Below are 21,405 nucleotides of genomic sequence, written 5' to 3'. Positions count from 1 at the left end.
ATTGTCCCGCGTGAAGGGGTACACCCGGTTGCACTGTGTTTGAATCTGTATTCTGTTAGATAGTTTGCCCGTCGCACCAACTTGGGTTTTCAGGCCGTGTTCAAACAACTATCTTTTTTCAATCCTAGCCTCCATTGAGCTACAGTCTGTTTCATAGGTGTCGTAAATTTGCATTGATTGTTTTGTTGGGTTAGGCTTATTCGGTTGAACGAGGCCATTTCAGAGCCGGACTATGATATTAAAAAAAAAAAAAAAAATTGGGGGAAGACATATTGGTCTGGGTGGGCACCCTAGTGACTCGTTTGAAATGAGCCATGCCCACTGCCCATCGTCAGGACAAACCACCCAGCCCCATGACAGTCACCGCACCCGGTTTGGGTTGCGGGAATTGTACGTCCAGCCTGGAAGAGGCATGGAGGAGAAAGATTTATTTGATTTGACTATCCCGACTCTGAAGGATGTAAACGACTGAACGGAGGCATCATGGCGCGCTTACCTGTCCACAACCAGATTGTCTCCTTTGAGGAAATTTTGCGTTTGCTCTCCCGTCCCTTACCCGGGGCCCTGTTTCACGGCGGAGCGCTGCTGTGCGCTGCGCGCGTCGGCGCGTTGGGTTTCCATGGCATTATCAACAAACTTCCCTCTGACGCTACGCTATGACGTCATCGCAAAACGCTAACACCGCGGCGCCAGCACCATCCGCACGCTAGCAGTATTCGCACTCAAACTTCTGTTCAATTGGTACTAGGCTCTTCAAGGTCTCTGTTCGAAACGGGATTTGCCATGAGCTAACGGGTCGCACGAAGCGTCATACGCCGTACAATTTATTGATTAGTTCAGACATAATTCCTTAGAAGTCGTGTGTCACTGTGGAGCTGTAGGTATCGGCAAATATACGAGCTATGAGTCAGTGAAATAGCAAAGAAATTTGATGACATTGGTCGTCTGTGAAATCTGGTGAAATCAATGTGCGTCAACCAGTTTTATCAGTAATTCAGCTAGCAATTCTCGTGCTGTACTAAAAAAGACTAACAGTGAGGGGCAAACTTAAAAAAAACGAACTTAAGTTCCAAAACCCGCATATGGAATATATCCGGAATAATTCACATGTTAAGATAAGGCGACGTTCGAGTCTCAGGTTCAGTTTTTGCCCGTTTCGCTGGCTTAAACGCGTGCTTAGTTGAAAAACGTGCTTGGAGCCAAACACCTTTTGAAAAAAAACGAACTATAGTTGCCGTCTTACTTTGCGTTACTTAATACTTATTGTCCCGCGTGAAGGGGTACACCCGGTTGCACTGTGTTTGAATCTGTATTCTGTTAGATAGTTTGCCCGTCGCACCAACTTGGGTTTTCAGGCCGTGTTCAAACAACTATCTTTTTTCAATCCTAGCCTCCATTGAGCTACAGTCTGTTTCATAGGTGTCGTAAATTTGCATTGATTGTTTTGTTGGGTTAGGCTTATTCGGTTGAACGAGGCCATTTCAGAGCCGGACTATGATATTAAAAAAAAAAAAATTGGGGGAAGACATATTGGTCTGGGTGGGCACCCTAGTGACTCGTTTGAAATGAGCCATGCCCACTGCCCATCGTCAGGACAAACCACCCAGCCCCATGACAGTCACCGCACCCGGTTTGGGTTGCGGGAATTGTACGTCCAGCCTGGAAGAGGCATGGAGGAGAAAGATTTATTTGATTTGACTATCCCGACTCTGAAGGATGTAAACGACTGAACGGAGGCATCATGGCGCGCTTACCTGTCCACAACCAGATTGTCTCCTTTGAGGAAATTTTGCGTTTGCTCTCCCGTCCCTTACCCGGGGCCCTGTTTCACGGCGGAGCGCTGCTGTGCGCTGCGCGCGTCGGCGCGTTGGGTTTCCATGGCATTATCAACAAACTTCCCTCTGACGCTACGCTATGACGTCATCGCAAAACGCTAACACCGCGGCGCCAGCACCATCCGCACGCTAGCAGTATTCGCACTCAAACTTCTGTTCAATTGGTACTAGGCTCTTCAAGGTCTCTGTTCGAAACGGGATTTGCCATGAGCTAACGGGTCGCACGAAGCGTCATTCGAGTGACGTCAGGGGTATGCCTCAGCTCCCAGCGCGCTGCAGCGCGCGCAGCGTCGTGCGGTGAAACAGGGCCCAGGATTATCTGTCACGAGCACAGGCTCCCAGGGTGAGACTAAATGCTTACTTCGAAATCTAAGCTGCGTTGCGGCATTGGCGGTTATGTGCGGCGTGTATGCCGCATGATTAGTAAGCGGTGACCACTAAATTAAAAACTCAATAGCTTTGACCTGTTTTCAATGGATAACACTGCATACCAAAAATGTCCATCGCTCTCGTCATAGGATATTTAGATTTAAATAACTAACTTATCTACATCATTGTTTTGAACCAAATTAATACTTTCAACTTGACCCTCGCCCGTATTGGTGTTTTTCCAGCCGCGAACGTATAAGGTATAACCCCTTGCCGTTTCGCTCCTGATCAAGCTAGAGCTTCGCGGAAAAAACGAGCGTGCTGCCCGTGACGAGAGAAAGCCGATGATACCCAATTTTAAGGTCCTAGGTCATCGGTTGACCTTCCAGGTCAGGTCAATGACCCAAAAGGCGGGAAAATTGGGACTTGTTAGAACGTCGTAGTGTGGCTGCGATGGGGGTTTTCGGGGTGCTGATCACGAATATCATGCTAGTTTTGATCACAGATGATGTCTTCATTCATTTAGGCCAGGTCGGGTTAGGTCAGGTCAGGTCAACCAGTAGAGGTCCTGCCAGGTATTTTTAGTAGGTGTCAACCGCCTCTGACAGCCTCGTAACATGTTACGAAGGCACCAAAACTACTTTGTGTGTTCATGTGGTTGCTTAATTCGAATTCAGCTCGAAAAAAAACTGGCCTAGAAACATGTCAAACTGAAAAAGTGAACCGAGGTCACCAAAGGTCAATGACCTGACCTGACCTTCAGGTGACCTTGACACCCACCCTAATGCATGGGGGCAACATCATATCGCATGTTAGAACGCTTGAAACCACGAAAAGACTGCAAACGCGCTGCTAATGCGAGCCGACATACGCTGAATCGCGCTTTGGAAACATGGTCTCGAAAAGTAGGTCCAGGTCAAAGGTTATTTGCGTCAGGGTCATGAAATTTTCAGGGTAGGTGTAAAATTGATCAACGCGAGGGTACTAAAAGTTACGTCGTGATCGGCCGCTTTTTACGCGAGTTATTTGCGAAAAACCGAGGGGAGTCCGTTCGACCCCCCCCCCCCCCTAAAGGGCGAGGGTTAACTCACAGTCCGAACTCCGAACAATGCCCCCGGTCTCGGCGCGGCGTCTCTCGCTGGCGGCCCGCTTCTTGGCCAAGGCGAGAGCCTTGCCGCGCGAGGACCCGCTCCGCACCGTCGCCGACGAGGTGGTACCGGCGCGCCTGTCCTCCGTCACTGGTTGGAGACAGGTGGGCACGGAGGTCTGGGAGGCGGCTGGCGTGTCGTCGCCGATCGAGCCCATCCTCGCTAGCCGGCAACCCCCATGGGTGACCACGAACGGCGTGACCTTTCGCCTGGACGTCGGGCCCGGCCTCCCGCCGAGAGCAGCATCTGCCCAGACGAAGCTGGAGGTAGCCACTCTCCACCTGAGCGGCCTCCCATAATGCGCCACGTGGGTATGGACGGACGGCGCGGCCGACGGAGGAGTCGCCAGCGGAGGTGCTGGAGCTCTGCTCGAGCTGCCGGACGGCGAGACCCGGGAGCTGCGGGTCGCTGCCGGCAAACTCTGCTCGAGCTACAGGGCGGAGCTCGTAGCCCTCAACGCAGCACTCGAGTACCTGCGACAGCACCCGGCGCACACAGAGGATCCAGTGGTGGTCTGCACAGACTCTCAAGCGGCTCTCCGAAGACTGCAGGAGGGGCCGTCTGCGCAGTCATCGCCCCTCGCAACTGCGATCTGGGACAGCCTGCTGGAGCTGTCGTCGAGCGGTCGCCAGGTCCTCCTACAGTGGATACCGTCCCACTGCGGAATCCCGGGGAATGAGCGCGCGGACCAACTCGCCAAAGATGCCTCAACTCTCCCCCAAGAAGACGTCCCTGTTGACGTGACCACGGTCTACCGAGCTGCGGCGAGACTCGCGCGTGCCCGTACCACCAGCCAGTGGCCTCCTGGCTGGTACCGCACGCTGATGGAGGGGCGTCCCCCGCCGCCGGTTCGTGGACCCAACAGGCTGGACGCAGTGGAGACCCACCAACTACGAGCAGGACACTGGTCCGGGTCAGCCCAGTACCTGCACAGAATCGGGCGGCACCCATCGCCGGAGTGCGCCCAGTGCAGTGATCGGGGATGCCGGGCAGGATGGTACCGCGCCTGCGGCGAAGAGGCCGACACCCCGGACCATGTCCTTCTGCGGTGCCCGGCGCTGATGAACGCCCGGCTCCGCATCTTCGGCACCATCTTCCCGAGCCTGAGCGACGTGCGACGAGACGACGCGGTGGCGGCCCTGGCGAGGGTCGCCAGGTACCTCCAGAGCCGTTAGGCTACAGCTCACCAGAGCCTGGAGGGACAACACAACAACAACAACAACTCCGAACAAGTTTGGTCTTGTTTGTGAATTTGTCGGAGCATCACCTAAATCTAGTAGAGATGATGGAGGGAAACTAGGCTTTTAATGACGGTCAGGGGCACTACAAGCTGGTGAGAGGGCTGACATAGCATGTTTTGATAGCATGACTGAAACAGACTTTTTGGGTAGCCAGGAAATCGCATGCGAGAGCCTATTGAAATTCTTACATCGGCCTTTATATGCACCAGTCGTATACAGGTGCGGGATTTGGCATACGATTTCCAGACAATCGAAGTACTGTTTAGAGCCAACGAAGGAAGGAGTGAGTGAGTACTAAGTTGAAAGCATTAATTTGGTTCAAAATGATGATGCAGATAAATTAGTTATTTAAATCTAAATATCTTACGACGAGAGCGATTGGCATTTTTGGTATGCAGTGTTATTCATGGAAAACAGGTTGGAGCGTTTAACCCTATTCCTGGCGGGGGGGGGGGGGGCCTCAGGATCCCCCCCTGAGGTTTTTTGGTTATTTCTCCCAAACGCGTTGAGCTAGGAAGCTCAAATTTTCTGACTTTTCCTAAAAGGCTTCTACGCAACATGTCTGAAAATTTTGAGTTGATCTGACCTCAGGTCAGGTCACCAGAGGCGGTTTGGTGACCCTACCTCAGAAAAGTTTGCAATCACGCCAGAGCTAGAGTTTTTGACCGATCATTTTCTTCTCTTCAGGCTTTAGTTAGGGTACCAGTATGTGCAATTTGTATATCTCGGAATTTTGATATCGGTGACCTAAGGTCAGGTCAGTTTCGCGACTCCCCATTTTAAGTCAATGGGGGAAAAATCAACTCCCTGTTTTTACCACTAAAACGGGTCGGAATGGCCCCATATACCATACATGACTTCATATACGATCAACCTTCACTACCTTGAGGTCTGTTTTGCTGTTGGGCAGCTGTGAGGTCATGTGATGTCATCAAAGGTTACCAAAGGTTTTTGGCCAATAACTCCGTACAGGAACAAGATACAGACGCATCCACGCGTCTGTATCTATCGTATCTATCGTCTGTATCAGCTCGTCAAGACGCATCGAATGATATACATGATGACCTCGAGGTCACGTGACCTGAGGTCAACCTTTGACCTTGACCTTTCGAGGTCAACATATATATCATTCGATGCGGATTGACGAGAGGATCACGATGATGCCCTTAGTTTGTTCCTATCTTGACTAATTCGAAAGTTATTCGAGAAAAACTCTCTCCATATCTAGCGCCGCCATTTTGACTTTTTCGACCCCTGTGACGTCATCTTTGACCTGACCTGAAAATGACCTTTGTAAAAATTGTAGACCTTGTCCATGCGTATCCGATGCCGTTTACCGCTTGTCGCTATCTTGCTTCGTTCTCGAGATCTCAGGGGGGGGGGGGCCGAATCGGCCCCCCCCCCGCCAGTTTCTTGTCCCGGCGGAGCCCGCCAGGAATAGGGTTAAAGGAAGGGTGCCACCTTTTGGACACAACGCAGTTTTTACAAGATTAGCCTCACATGAACCTAAAAACCGGCTTCACTTACCTATGCTCGAGACGGTCAGCATTGAATCCGCACGTGAAGTTATCATTTGCGAGTTTTGCTGCCAGCATTCGGGCAGGCAAAAATCTTCAGCACTATTTCCTCGTCGTGTTAAGGGTATTTTATAAAACATGAAATCAGCAAAGGTATGTATAAAAGTTATACTTTTGAAGCATGTTTTATCATTTTGAAAGGGTATATTTTTTCTTTATGGTATACACTTAAGTTTTAAAATTTTAATTGGGAAGTTTTTCTAGTAAGTTGCATGAAGGGTGAAGGGGTTCCATAGATCTCTTAAGCATTGTAAAGGAAAAACCTTTACTCGACTTATTTGATGTTCTTTAACTGTTGGCAAATATGGCCAACAGTTACCTACTTGGTTACCTACAACTTAGTTCAAATCATGTTATCTTCTTCCTTTTTATTTGTTCATCTTTTTGTCTCAGTTGCGCCATCAATGCAAATGGCAGAATGATATGTTGCCATGACAACAGGATATGCCAGCCGTCCTAGCTGCCACATCAAACGACCTTGAGTTGTAGTGGTGATATAAACAACGATCTTTTTTTTTGGCCAATGTATTAAATGCAATGTTTCGGTTTTTTGTATATTGTGGACGCGCTAACCACGTCTAAAAATTCAAATAAGTAAAATAGATTCATAGAACAAAAATTTCGGAAGGTGGCACCCTTCCTTTAAGTCTTAAATTTAGTGGTCGCCGCTTACTAATCATGCGGCATACACGCCGCACATAACCGCCAATGCCGCAACACAGCTTAGATTTCGAAGTAAGCATTTAGTCTCACCCCTGGCGTTAGTACGGCAGATGGCAGGCCAAACGCTAGCGGCAGCCGGATGGGAGCCGGGTGAGACTAAATGCGCTAGCGTTTGGCCTGCCATCTGCCGTACTAGCTGCCTCCTGCCCCGCCATCTGGTGGTTATCCCGCCGAGCCACCATCGTCTGAGCTGCCACCTAGTGGTGGTCCAACGAATTAATATCCCCGTCGCACTGCCAGTTCATGACGACCTTCTCTCCGAATTAAGTGTCATTCAGATAGTCATCCAAGAAATGTAAATTCAAGTGGTGTTGAAAAGATGCGACCAAGTAAGTCAGTATTCTTCAAATCAAATTCACTGCACTGCCCATTGGCCGCACTGCCCATTGGCCATTGCTCTTAAGTCTTAAGCTCAACAAACAATCATTAGTTGAGCACCCACTGCATTGGGAGAGTAATGCTGTACGTCCTGGGCCTCGTTTCATAAAGCGAGTCCGTAAATTACGCCGGTTTTTGGGGTTGCATTGCAAGCGCATGTGAAGCGATACATTTATTTCCCCTTCTCCCCTCTGTGCTTGCTTGCAAGATAAATAAATTCAACGATTCAAACTATCGTCATCGCTTCACATGTACCTGCAATACAAGACCAAAAACCGGCGTAAGGTACGGACTCGCTTTATGAAACGAGGTCCTGGGCCCAATCTTACCAATGCCGTAAATAAGATTTGGCAGCACTGGCCGGAGTTTACGGCACTGATATCAAAGATATCCTTTTTATTTACATTCCGCTAATCCTGTCCTATGATTTTGATAGCGTGCATGATTATGAATGTTGCCTGAACGAATGCATAAGTGAATGTGGAATAGTACCAAATGCCGTGAATGCGCATTCACGGCATTTGGTAAGATTGGGCCCTGGTTCGTTATTCCTGCGCTTGCGTGTGTATGTAGGTACGTGCAGGTTCCGCTTTTCCATCGCAAGAACGGCTCGACCGATCGCGATGTCTCGGTGGGGTGGCGTCGGCAACGGGGCTCTCTGGACAACCTCTAATGCGCGACGCGTTCGGCTTGGTGGCGGCGACCGGCGATTTAGTTTGTTTGAATCCATTTTAAGTTCTTGTATATGTGTGTATGTGTTTATTTGCTTGTATGTTCTTTAACAGAGCTGGTGCCTCGAATTAAGCACTTTCGAGTGCTTTTGCACCAGTTCTTACTTATCTTGATTTTGTGTATTCTTTTGTTTCTTAATAAACGTGATGATGATGATGATGATGATGATCGCGCTAAGGGAAACACCGGAGCGGCTACCCAGGTGGCCTAAATGTCTTTTTCCGCGTGCAATGTGCGTGCGCATTGCGCATGATCCCGAAAATGGATGGTCGGACTGCGATCAAGCCTGCGTTCGACGTCCGGTAAATACTTGATAATTATCCGGAATCACTGGTAATTAGTTGGTATTGCAGGGACCATCGAATATCGATGCATTCAGTCACATCTTTATATTGCTGTTTCATAGATGCGTCTTTCACTCGTTGTCATGTCCGTTGTGCACGGTGTCAGTCTAAAATAGCGAATGATCCCGGTGATCCCGGAAAATTATCCCTGTTTATCCGGATGTCGAACGCACGCCAAGACTGCATCTTTGCCACCTGCCTTCATGCAGGCACTGCCCCCCCCCCCCCCCCAGTTACACCGGCCAGCAGCCGGGTCTGAGCCCGTCTGCATTGGTAGTCCTAGCTGTGACGGCCGACTCCCTTTTCCCATTTCCCAATCTTAGTTAGTCGGCCCTGTTCCTCGTAGTGTCGTCAGGTGGCGCTGCTGGCGTCCGACAGATGGCAGTACTTTTGTTCGTTACGCCTGTTACTCCGTCTCTTTTGTCGTGTTACGATGCTTTACATTGTACCATATCGATTTTCAGATGTGATATTGCAATGCAGTATGCCAATTTTTGGCCGTTATATTACTATGCATTTGGGTGTTTGTGAAGGTGTAGTCCAAGTGGTAGGTTGTAAATTGGTAGGATGTAGGTTGGTAGGTTGTAGGCTGGTAGGCTGTTAGCTGGTAAAGGTTAGGTCAGGATAGATTATCTACTTGGACTTCATCCAAATTAACCCGCATTTGCACGCATCATTACGGGAGTTAATTGTCAGCAGCATGCCATTTGCATGTGCATGATGTATGTTGCTGTAGATGTGTCGCATCATCGTCTGAACTACAACTTACAGTTATCTCAATAGAGGGCGTTTTTGTTAGCTGAAAAAATTTCGAAGGTATATTGCAGGATATCTTCAGAGGCAAATTATGTTACTATAATTAAGTGGGTATGCGATGTGTGCCTACAGGTCAGTGGTGAAAGCGGCATTCGCGTATCTTGCATTTCTTCGATGCGGCGCTTTGCTTTCGGTTTTAAACGTCTTTGGAAAGAGTAACTCGTCACTGGTTCTGGGATATATCACCGACGTTCGGCTCCGACAACTCATACTTACCTGGCTCAGGGGATACCGTGATCATGAAGGCGGTTCCCCCAGGGCGAGGCCCTTCCATTGCACTTCGGTTGGGTTGACCCCTGCGATTATCCCAAATGTGGATAACTCGGGAGTACAATTTTTGTTAGCGGGGTAGGTTGCGTTCGCGCTCCAACCCTTTCTAAACTCTGAATGTTTTGTGAGGTGAAGTTGGAAAAGTTTATCACTGTGCACGGAGAATTCTTACTCCGTTTGCATTATCTTTTGACCAGTGGGCAAAACATTTGTACACTCGGGGGCAGATTGATGTTCCACAACTCTTTATCCACCGGGCTCCTATGGCTCAGCATTGGCAGCAGCCGCCTGGTAACGGTAGACTGTGCCGCTTCACTTACTTGTCAAGCGGCACAGCCTACCCACACCGTATGACACCGGTCTGGGTCGGTGGCTGGAAGGCGATGTGGGCCGCCTGTGACGTCAGCGCAGCGGTGAGGGCCGAGCCCGGGGGCATGGCTCGGGTCGGCGCGGCGCGGCGGCTGGCGAGGGCTGGGGAGTGAGGCGGGGTGGAAGCATGGACCATCGCGCGGCTGGGCGAGCGTAGTTAACTTTCGCGTCTCCATTTGCCAATTATTCTACCCATCAATTGCGCTAAAGCATTTGTTAAAATGCCCTATGCCCAAGACAGCGCCTATCATTTACTTGCCATGCGTATTACGAAGCACTTAAGCGTGGCAATGGGACAGCAGATAGAACTTGTCACCCGTGCATCGAGGTGCGGAGCTATATTTTGCATAACATGTTAGTATTGAGGCCTTGATTGAGCAGATTGGTGTCTATTGTTTCGCACGGCAATCGTCTAGAGACGTGGGAACTAGGGGTATGGGTATAGTGCGGCAGCTAACGCCCCAATTTAAAGCGATTATTACTGTTCCTCTAATATGAGGTCGCAGCCACCAATAGCAAACCGTTCCAACCAGGAGCCAAAAAGTCGGACACTCAGGAGGGTTCGAACTTCGAACCGGGCTTCCCCCACCGGTCAGCTCACGATCACGGTTCGTCGGAAGGTCATCTCAGGCTCAAAAGAAACGGTATATACCATTCGAAAGCTGACGGTGAGCTGAATCCAAAAATGTATTTTTTATAAAAATCGATCGATGGCCTTTTTTGAAAATTGCGTTTTTGTAAAAACTTAATAATCTTTTATTCAACGGGCTGTCCCGGACATTCTTGAAAACATAAACATGTATTTTTGAGTTCCAGTGAAAGCTGAACGCCAAAAGAACAATATTTAGCGAAGCAATATTTCCAAACGTTAATATGCGTCTCCCACAGCCGAAAATAAGGCGCAATCACATAGCTCAGTGTCACGATGGACCAAAGTCAGCCACACAGAAGCGTGAAATGACCCTTATCGACTCGCAGACCCGGCGCTCTCGGCCCGCCTGACCGGTCACGGAAAGAACGTTCGGCTCTCGATCTGCTAAACAAATGTCATATTTGTCAGTTTAACTGTCCACATCGCTATTAAAGTTATTCAGGATACCTGTGAAGAAAATTCATTGTTCTGCTCGATTTACAACATGCTTTAATTTACATTTTTCTTATGCATATTTTGTTCCATCCAGCTGCGATCAGTGCCCGCGCAGGGGAAGTGAGCGGGGTTTCACTGTCAGAGGCTGTACTGGTGACAGCTGCTCGGCCGTGCGACCGGTCAAAGGTTACCCTGCCCCGCCGGGCGCTACCCCCACTCCACCCGAGCTGAGGCCGGTGCAGCCTCTGACATTTCAGCGCGGCCAATTTTCCTTATATGGGCATGATACCAAGCTCAATTGAGCAAAGTAGACATGAACAAATGCAAATTAATGCATGATGTGAGGATGACAGAACAATGAATTTTCTTCACAGGTATCCTGAATAACTTTAATAGCGATGTGGACAGTTAAACTGACAAATATGACATTTGTTTAGTAGAACGAGAGCCGAACGTTCTTTCCGTGGCCGGTCAGGCGGGCCTAGAGCGCCGGGTCTGCGAGTCGATAAGGGTCATTTCACGCTTCTGTGTGGCTGACTTTGGTCCATCGTGACACTGAGCTGTGTGATTGCGCCTTATTTTCGGCTGTGGGAGACGCATACTAATGTTTGGAAATGCTGCTTCGCTAAATATTGTTCTTTTGGCATTCAGCTTTCACTGGAACTCAAAAATACATGTTTATGTTTTCAAGAATGTCCAGGACAGCCCGTTGAATAAAAGATTATTAAGTTTTTACAAAAACGCAATTTTCAAAAAAGGTCATCGATCGATTTTGATAAAAATTACATTTTTGGATTCAGCTCACCGTCAGCTTTCGAATGGTATATATCGTTTCTTTTGAGCCTGAGATGACCTTCCGACGAACCGTGCGATACGAGCGTTCATCCACTGAGCTACCGGGAATGGTCCCCGTCAGCACAAAACAAATTGACATTCACCCGCTGACCGCCAATGACAGTTTTGTGACATATTATCGCGTTTGACCGCGGCGGGTAGTCGGTGGTCTCGGTAGCTCAGTGGATGCACGCTATAGCGTCGTAGGGTGACCGGTTGGAGAAGCCCGGTTCGAACCGTCCCAGGTGCGCAACTTATTTGCTCCTAGTTGGAACGGTTTGCTATTGGTCGCTGCGATCACACATTAGAGGAACAGTAAAATTTGCTTAAAGTTGGGGCGTTGGCTGCCGCGCTATCCAAAAACCGCAGTTCCCACGTCCCTGGACGATTGCTGTGCGAAATAATAGACACCAATGAGCTCAATCAAGGCTTTAATAAATACTTGTCTGTTATAAACAATGTAGCTCCGCAACTCGATGCACGTGTGATATAACTTCTATCGGCTGTCCCAATGCCACGTTAAAATATGCCGTAATGCTCATGGCAAGTATGATGATAGGCGCTGTCTTGGGCATAGGATATTTCAACAACTGCTTTAGCGCAATTTTTAGGTAGAATAATTGCCGCCTTGAGACGCGAGAGTCAACTACACTCGCTCAGCCGCGCGGCGCGATGGTCCATGCTCCCACCCTCCCACCCCGCCTCACTCCCCAGCCCTCGCCGGCCGCCGCGCCGCGCCGACCCGAGCCATGCCCCCGGGCTCGGCCCTCACCGCCGCGCTGCGCTGACGTCACAGGCGGCCCACATCGCCTTCTAGCCACCGACCCAGACCGGTGTCATACGGTGTGGGTAGGCTGTGCCGCTTGACAAGTAAGTGAAGCGGCACAGTCTACCGGTACCAGGCGGCTGCTGCCAATGCTGAGCCATAGGAACCCGGTGGATAAAGAGTTGTGGAACATCAATCTGCCCCCGAGTGTACACATTCGTCATGTAGGTGGGTGGTGCTACAAATGGGCTGTTGGTCACAAAGAATCACCATTGGGCAAAACTATTCGGCGATTTTCCTCTACAACTCGACATTGAACGAATGGTTCAACATCGGGCAAAACAAATCGTCAATGGTCGAAAGTATTCCTCATATACCGAGCTGGCTCCCTCTATGCCGAAGTCTAGCGAACTGTAACACTGTTTTGCTGAATGGTTGAAATGAAACACACCACGCCGGAATAGTTGTGCTCAATGCCGAATGCCGATTGTCGAAATGGCTCCTCAAACAATTATGGCGAATGGTTGATTTCAAATGCAAAAGGTGTAGTTTTAATTATGTGTGCCGTAGCCCATAGAATTGCGCATTTCAGCTTGTTTAGACACTGGAGCAAACTGTGAGCCAAAACAAATATGATGGTGCTTCCTCATTTCAGAACGTCAGTTGAAGGCCAAGAACTGCGTATAGTGATGTGATGTGTCTTGCTATGAGAAACTGAGGCAGACCACATTTTGAGATGGATGGTGTATTGTACATATTGCATGTGGGGTTTTCTGTATCTGACACTCGTGCGTGGCACGTTATTTTCTGCTCGAGCAGTGATTGCCGCAATATGTGTAGACCGTTAACCCATTAATGACGCTTGGGTCATATATGACCCAAAAGCAACATCTTAACATTTTTTTCTAAATGGGGGCAAGTGGCACTTTGAGAGACTTGTGCGTGTGTTTTGTTGGATTTGTGGGTTCAGCGACGAGCGTCGGAGCCGCATAAAACTCGTGTGAGCTCGTCCACTGAAGTTTCTGGAGCCAAAGACGACGGGACTGCACAGCCGCCGGTCACTGGCAATGGCGCGCCGTCCCAAAAAGCAATATTATATTATGTTTGCACTTTACTATCTATTGAATGTACGTCCACCTGGCATCTAAACTTGTCTGAAAAAGGCATGATGTATATTTTTGCCCTTCTTGTCGCCATCGGATAACTTTTTTTTCCTCGATACATATCCATGGGTCATAAATGACCCAGCCGGCAATAGTGTTGTCAATTTTCTCGTATGTTGAATATAAGGGAAGCGATTGATGATTATACGATTATTTATTTCTGGGGGTTTTGATCAGATCACAGTGGCGGATCCAAAGGAGGGGGGTCATATGGGTCACCATGACCTCCCCTGGGACCGGCGGGGGCACCACCGACCTATCAGGGGCACCACAGGCCTAGTGTTGCGATGTTGGGATATCATGAGCGGACCGGTTGTCCGGGGCCGTGACGCGGGGCGGACCGGCGACTCGGCCGGCCGAGGGGCACCACGGGCCTGTCAGGGGTACCACAGGCTTGTTAGGGGCACCACAGGCCTGCAGGAGCACCATCGGCCTAGCAAGAGCACCACAGGTCTGTCAGGAGGCACCACAGACCTGCCAGGGGCGCCACCCAGAGGCCTACCAGGGGCACCATCGACCTCACAGGGGCACCACCAGCCTCGCACCAGCACCTTGGGCTTGTAAAGGGCTCCACGGGCCTGTCGGGAGCACTTCAGGCTTATCAGGGGCACCCCAGTCCTGCCAGGACCCAGGGGCACCAGCGGCCTAGCAGGAGCAACACAGGTCCGCCAGGGGCACCACAGGCCTGCCAGGGGCACCACAAACCTAGCAATGGCACCACAGACCTGTCAGGGGCTCCACAAGCCTGTCAGGGGCACCTCAGGCTTGTCAGGGCCCAGGGGCATCACAGTCCTTCCAGGGACACCACAGGCCCGTCAGGCCTATGGTGTCCCCTCAGGAGCACCAGAGGCCTAACAGGGGCACCACAGGCCTGCCAGCGGCACCAACGGCCTCGCCAATGAGACGTTGCAAAGCATTGCAATGCAGTGCCTCTTAATATTGTTTGGCTGAGACCGCTATACAGTATACACAATAAGGTATCTAGCTAAATCGGTTTTCGTGATAACTCCTTATTTGTGACTATGCCAATGCCGGTTGGGTCATTTATGACCCATACTTATAACTTGAGAACCGATGGAACAATTTTTTTAAGCTTGCACAGTTTTCTTACTGGGTGTGTGGCTAACATTTGTTAAGGGCAACTAAAGAATCAAAAAATAAAAATTCCGGCATTAATGGGTTAATGGTTTTAAAATCATCCAATCGTACCTAGCGCCATGACCAAGATGGACGTGTTGATCAAAGCATTGAAAATCAAAAGTGAATGACAAGGCTACGCGGTAATGTCAGATATTGAAATTTCCTATTGAAACTCTTGATATATTGAATGGTCGGTTTTGCCATAATCAAATAATTAAATATGGTGATGAAATTGACCAATAACATGGCAGTGACTTATTTTCGGCCTTATTTTGTTATATAAAAATACATCTCACTGCCATGTTATTGGTCAATTTCATCACCATATTTCCTATTGAAATTTCCAATGATTTACATATTTACAACAATGCAACATCACTCCGAAAGTGTGTTGGGCAAATAAAAAGGAAGAAAAAAATATTACTGAATCAAATTAATTGACCGTTTTCTTCAAATACTATTAGCCAAAATTGATATGAAAATTGCTCTTCAGCTTAAGGCCGCGTTCCCACTACGACCGTTCAACATCGTAAATTGCAACAACGGGAGCAAACGGACGAGATCGTTGATCTAGAGATTTTTCTAAAAAAGTTGAACACTTCCCTACATCTGGTATGCGGGGCAAGATGGGGAAACATCGTGAGACATCGGCAAACGGCTTGGACAAAGCCAGGGCACTAAAGAGTCGACAAAGCCAGTTGAGAGGAGCGATGATGAAGGAGGGATCGGCACAGTCAGCTATTGTAAAAAAATCAGAAAATAAGTATTTGACGTGGTAAAAGATCCCATGCAGATGCAACTGAATGAATGATAAAATTAGAAAACCTTTTAAATTTATTTGCGTGTTTTATTAGGTACGCGAGCATTGAAAAATATATCAACAATGCCAGCGAAAAGCATTCACAGCTGTGATAACGACAATCTATTGACTTTTGAAGAGAAAATGTGTGCAGTTGATATAACTCATTGTGGTTTTGCTGTGAATGGAAGCTGTAACCGATAAATTGCAAGTTCCGATGATTTCTTAACAGTTAGTTTATTATCGCAATCCTCGATAAAACATTCAGCAATTTGAAGCAGGCTGCAATGCAACTGAATTTGCCAACACAGGTTCAGCGATTTAGTATACGAGGACAAGTATGCGAAGCCGGCATTCAGCTTACAGCAGTGTCACCTCATGTCACGATGGTCATGTGACTCTCGTCAAGCGATGCTAGAATGGTATAAATGCAATTATAATATCAACTGAACAGACGAGAAACACTTAAGAGTTCAGCAAGGAAGCTGACGCCGTGTGCTCAATGAAGATAAGCGAGTGTATTCGAGCACAACGGTTCACAGCAGATGGTGGCAACCGTCGACGTTTGTCTGACAGACCTGCAGTGTGGCGTGGCATCACAATGCAGCGGTCTTCCAGAGGAGAGCTTGGTCTAAGCGTTTGAGATCCCAGGCCTGTCTGCCTGAATCTACGATGCAACGCTTAGTAGCTGGCGCGCAACCGGATGGCTACTTTATCTAGGCATCTCCGAGATTCTGAGTTCCGGAGCGGTGCTACGAAAAAAGGGAGATGAAGTGCAAGTCGCACCTTTCTGACATAGCGATGATCATTCGCTCAAGAGTCGCATGCGATGTGCATAACAAGGACCAGACAGCCCAATGACAATCGCATGCTTCGCATGTGGTCGTCCCAATCACATGGCGCGGTCCAGATGGCCTTAATCCAAAAGACACTGTGATTGTTTGAGCCTCGGATGAGGCCTCAGTGACGATCCGACGGCGGAAGCTGTGTGTGTTGAACGAGGAGTCGCCGGCCGCTTGAGGTCATATAAGTGAGCGACGACGCCGATGGCCACGATTGTCGGAAACTCTGACTTTAGTTTCAGAAGAGCAAGTGCTGCTACGGCTATGTATCACTGTTAGATGATGTAAATAAACGTTTGTTATTTGCGACGCATTTGCAGTGGCATGAAATTATTTGTAGGATTCTTATTTCCAGGCGCTGATGGTAGGTAAATGAATAAATTGCACTAGACCTACGGTAAACTTGCCGAAAAGTTAATTTATTCATCGCCACTTAGCGCTCGCCTACATCTACGTATATAATTAGAGTTATGTAGCTTTTATCCGCAAAAATGCACCACCTTTCATGCCTTGCTGCTTGTCTTCTCACTTTGAATGTCAAGAAACTTCCCAAAAAGGGCTTCCTGTTCTATGCACTACCTAAAAATGCTTATTAGTGTCATTTAATATCTGCACAAACCTTCAAGAACGTTCAAAAAGTTGAACACTGTTCAACTTTTTGGCGACCTCACCAACCGACCAACATGGGGAGCAAACTTTCAAAACCTTACAAATGCCTCCACCCGAAAACACGTGTCAAATACCCGGTTCCCACCACCACCGACAGAGATCGTAAAAATGCGTGCTGTGATTTTGCCGATCTTGCCGGTTTTCTCCCGTTATTTTACTTTACGATGTTGAACGGTCGTAGTGGGAACGCGGCATAAGAGTTTAATGAACATTTTGGCTGATAATATTCGTACACGTGGGATCCGTTGTGTTCCTACCTTCATGAAGTTTCTCGCAACGGCGCTGTGGAGTATATATATTACTGTATGCCTGGCCTATTCAAATACATTAGCCTGAGGGGTGTGGTAATAACTGGTGTAAGCAAGTGACCACGGTCAAAAACGAATTACCAAGTCAACATTTTGGGATGTCCTCGTTCAAAAAACAGCCAAGAGCTTCGGTCTAGACAATTATTTTATCGTTGGCATACAGTAAAATACATACCAAACTCGGCCGGTGATAAATTTTCAAGACCTCAGTCCTTACTGATTTTTGAACTCGGCCTTCGGCCTCGTTCAAAAATTCAGTTAGGACCTCGGTCTTGAAAATTTATTTACACCGGCCTCGTTCAGTATTATATAATACTGGAGGCCGGTGTAAATAAATTTTCAAGACCGAGGTCCTTACTGAATTTTTGAACGAGGCCGAGTTCAAAAATCAGTAAGGACTGAGGTCTTGAAAATTTATCACCGGCCGAGTTTGGTATGTATTTTACTGTATGCCAACGATGAAATAATTGTCTAGACCGAAGCTCTTACCCGTTTTTTGAACGAGGCCATCCCAAAATGTTGACTTGGTAATTCGTTTTTGACCGTGGTCACTTTGCTTACACCAGTTATTACCACACCCCTCAGGCTAATGTATTTGAATAGGCCAGGCATACAGTAATAAGATGAACTGTTGCTGAGTAAGAGTTTTACTGTATGCCTGGCCTATTCAAATACATTATCCAAAGGGGTGTGGTAATAACGGGTGTAAGCAAATTGACCACGGTCAAAAATGCATTACCAGAATGCACTTAAGCCCCTGCTTAAGCCAACATTTTGGGATGGTCTCGTTCCTAAGTCGGATAAGAGCTTCGGTCCAGAAAATAAATTTATCGTTGGCATACAGTAAAATACATACCAAACTCGGCCGGTGATAAATTTTCGAGACCTCAGTCCTTACTGATTTTTGAACTCGGCCTTCGGCCTCGTTCAAAAATGACCTCGGTCTTGAAAATTTATTTACACCGGCCTCGTTCAGTATTATATAGAACTGTTGCTTATGATAACGACTTGTAACAATACGAAGTTCCTTGCCTTCAAATGAGCGTTCTATAATGAGGAAGCACCATTGACCATCATCATTATTGTTTTGGCTCGCAGTTTGCTCGAGCGTCTAAACGAGCTGAAATGCCCAGTTCTAAGGGCAAAGGCCCAAATTCGTTGTGTGATGTAACTGCAGTTGTATTTTATTCTTCGAATTTCACATTAAACTTTTAGTAAGGGTCGGAGCGCGAACGCAACCTACCCCGCTAACAAAAATTGTACTCCCGAGTTATCCACATTTGGGATAATCGCAGGGGTCAACCCAACCGAAGTGCAATGGAAGGGCCTCGCCCTGGGGGAACCGCCTTCATGATCACGGTATCCCCTGAGCCAGGTAAGTATGAGTTCTCGAAGCCGAAAGTCGGTGATATATCCCATAACCAGTGACGAGTTACTCTTTCCAAAGACGTTTAAAACCGAAAGCACAGCGCCGCATCGAAGAAATGCAAGATACGCGAATGCCGCTTTCGCCACTGACCTGTAGGCACACATCGCATACCCACTTTATTATAGTAACATAATTTGCCTTTGAACATATCCTGCAATATACCTGCGAAATTTCTCAGGCATCAAAACCGCCCTCTCGTGAGTGAAGCATAAGTTAAAGTCCGTACGAAGATCAAACATATTTACAGCATCATGTATCATGTCCATGCAAAGGACATGGGGGTGACAGTTTACTGCCGGGATGATGGTGCAAATGCGTAGTAATACCTCGTCCGAAAATGGACATGCTTAGACATACAATGTAAAGCATCACAACACGACAAAATAAAGACAAGTATCGGCTGGGGGGGGGGGGGACTGAAGTGCTGCCATCTGTCGGACGCCACCAGCGCCACCAGACGTCCTACCACTTATTGCCCGTGGCGTCCTGATGCGCCGGCTCCAGCTGCCCTCCCCGCCACCAGCTGGAGCCGCTGCTTGCTCCCGAGAGCAGACTGGTGTTATCCGTGATTGAATCGATTGGATTGAATCAAACAAAATTTGTTGAATTAAAAAAGGTTTGTTTTACCGTCAGGATGGTTCGATTCACAAGCCATGATTGAACCAAACGCATTGGAAAAAATTGGTGATTGAATTAAAGAAAATATTAATGATTTATGAACTTTTAAAAAGTGAGGCTACTCAACAAATGTTAACTCTACCGTTATGTGATAATTGCATGACAACAAAAAGAACACAACAAATACAACTATCTCTGAATCAGGGATTTTTTTTAATCGAATCGATAAAAAATCGTTCAATAACTTTCTCTGTATCAGGGATTTCTTTAATCGAATCGATAAAAAATCGTTCAATAACTTTTTAGCTGAATCAAACGTGTATCATTCCTTTTTTTGGATTTTTGATTCTCTGAATCAAAAGGAATCAATTCACCATTTTTGAAGGAATTTAACAGTGGCGGCGGAACACTTTCAATTAAGGGGGGGGGGGGGCACCGGGCACTGCCGACTTTTGGTCCCATCCTTTCCATGCAACGCCCTTAGGGCTAATATTAAAATGCCAAAACCAAAGTGGCACACGGTGCCCCCACCCGGTTCCGCCACCTATGGAATTGAACGGTGATGAAAGAAAATCAAATGAATCAATGATTGAATCAATCTAAAAAAAGGTGAAGCAATAACCAGTCTGCCCGATAGCGCTGAATGGGACGCCGGGGGCGCTCCAGTTGTACGGCAAGTTGTTAACGGAAGAAAATGTCGCAACATAAACCCTCACAAGTCACAACCAGGGCACAGTTTACTATATTGAAGCGATGACATCCATTACGAATTCCCAGCCGCTCTTATAGACGCCTGCCATCCCTTCCCAGACCATGAATTTTTGAATGTCAAAAAATGTCACAAGGGAAGGACGGAATCTGGGTGCTCATTGCGTTAATTGCCCTACGACACTTCCCCTAGCGGCTGGTCGACGGGCCTCCTCAGTCCTCATCCTGGTCTGGTCTGGTCTGGTCTGGTTTGGATTCTGAGCAATGTCCCAAAATTTGTCGATTTGGGTGGGTAAAGACATCCAAATGAAATTCATTTTCCACTCTCGCCACCAATTTTTAAGAACAATTTTCCACTCCCAACCAAGAAAATCTAGATTTTTTGCCTGTAGAAAGAGCAGTTGTGTGGATTCCCAGCTTAGCATCAAGCATCCTACACCTTAGAATCAAATGCATGCTTTTTGTTGTTTTTCACTCTTTTTGGATCTAATCAAATCAGCAGTTTTTCATCCTCTCTCCCCTCTTTTTGGTGGATAATTTTCCCCTCTGACACCCAAGACAAAACTCAATTTTGGGACACTGATTCTGAGGAAGATGCAGACCCGGTGGATCTCCAGCACCTCTAATCCCTCGCTCGACACCCAGCAGCAGCTGGTCCCCGTTATAGCTGCAGCCTGCATAGTGCATGGTGCGAGTCAATCCCTCCAATTATAAGGACCGCCGGTCAAATGTTAAGATTGCAGGGCATTTGACATAAGTATGATGCCCCAGGGATTGTTGTAAACCTGACCCGTTAAGTGCAAGAGTTGCCAGGAGCACAGCACACTGCAATAATTCACTTACTTAAAGATATTGCAATGAACACGCCTGACGGCGCCTCGTGTTCAGTGAAAGCGGTTCACGTTCACGTGCTTGCATGCCTACTGCCTAGCACCCAAGGCGCTCTCCCAATCATTGCACTGACCTTTCGTCCGTCTGTGTGGGTGCCGACGCTCAACGTGTCACTGTCTTAATCCTGGACCTGTGCTGAAGTCATTCAAAGACTACCGTGTCGCAGTTGTGAGTGACCCGAGCCGAGCGCGCGAGTGACCCGACCCGAGCGCGCGACTGACCCCGGCCGGCCCCGTTCCGGTCAGGTGGAGCGGCTTGGCCTCTGATTGGTTGAGCGGGCCGTTCGCCTCGACTTGACCGGTCAGCTGGGGCCGTGCCGTCACGTGAATGTCCGGCTCCGAATTAGATT

General features: G+C 48.0%; 1 protein-coding gene and 2 non-coding genes across 3 annotated transcripts in view; 1 reads left to right on the top strand and 2 right to left on the bottom strand.

The window, feature by feature from the left end:
• The window catches only part of LOC122383192, a 103,137-nt gene extending 81,848 nt beyond the window's left edge, over positions 1 to 21,289 (bottom strand). Inside the window, exon 1 of the mRNA XM_043369355.1 lies at positions 21,130 to 21,289. The gene's annotated coding sequence lies outside the window, so the exon portion shown is untranslated. The remainder of the gene's footprint in view (positions 1 to 21,129) is intronic.
• Positions 9,372 to 9,538, top strand: LOC122383248. Its single transcript, XR_006256805.1, has one exon. It is a non-coding gene; the product is annotated as a U1 spliceosomal RNA (small nuclear RNA).
• Positions 18,627 to 18,793, bottom strand: LOC122383249. Its single transcript, XR_006256806.1, has one exon. It is a non-coding gene; the product is annotated as a U1 spliceosomal RNA (small nuclear RNA).
• Positions 21,290 to 21,405: the final 116 nt, after the last annotated feature.

The sequence above is a fragment of the Amphibalanus amphitrite genome, unplaced genomic scaffold (genome assembly GCF_019059575.1).
Source record: "Amphibalanus amphitrite isolate SeventyFive unplaced genomic scaffold, NRLGWU_Aamphi_draft 000158F_arrow, whole genome shotgun sequence".
Taxonomy (NCBI): Eukaryota; Metazoa; Arthropoda; class Thecostraca; order Balanomorpha; family Balanidae; genus Amphibalanus; species Amphibalanus amphitrite.
This window is presented reverse-complemented; position numbering and strand designations above follow the sequence as displayed.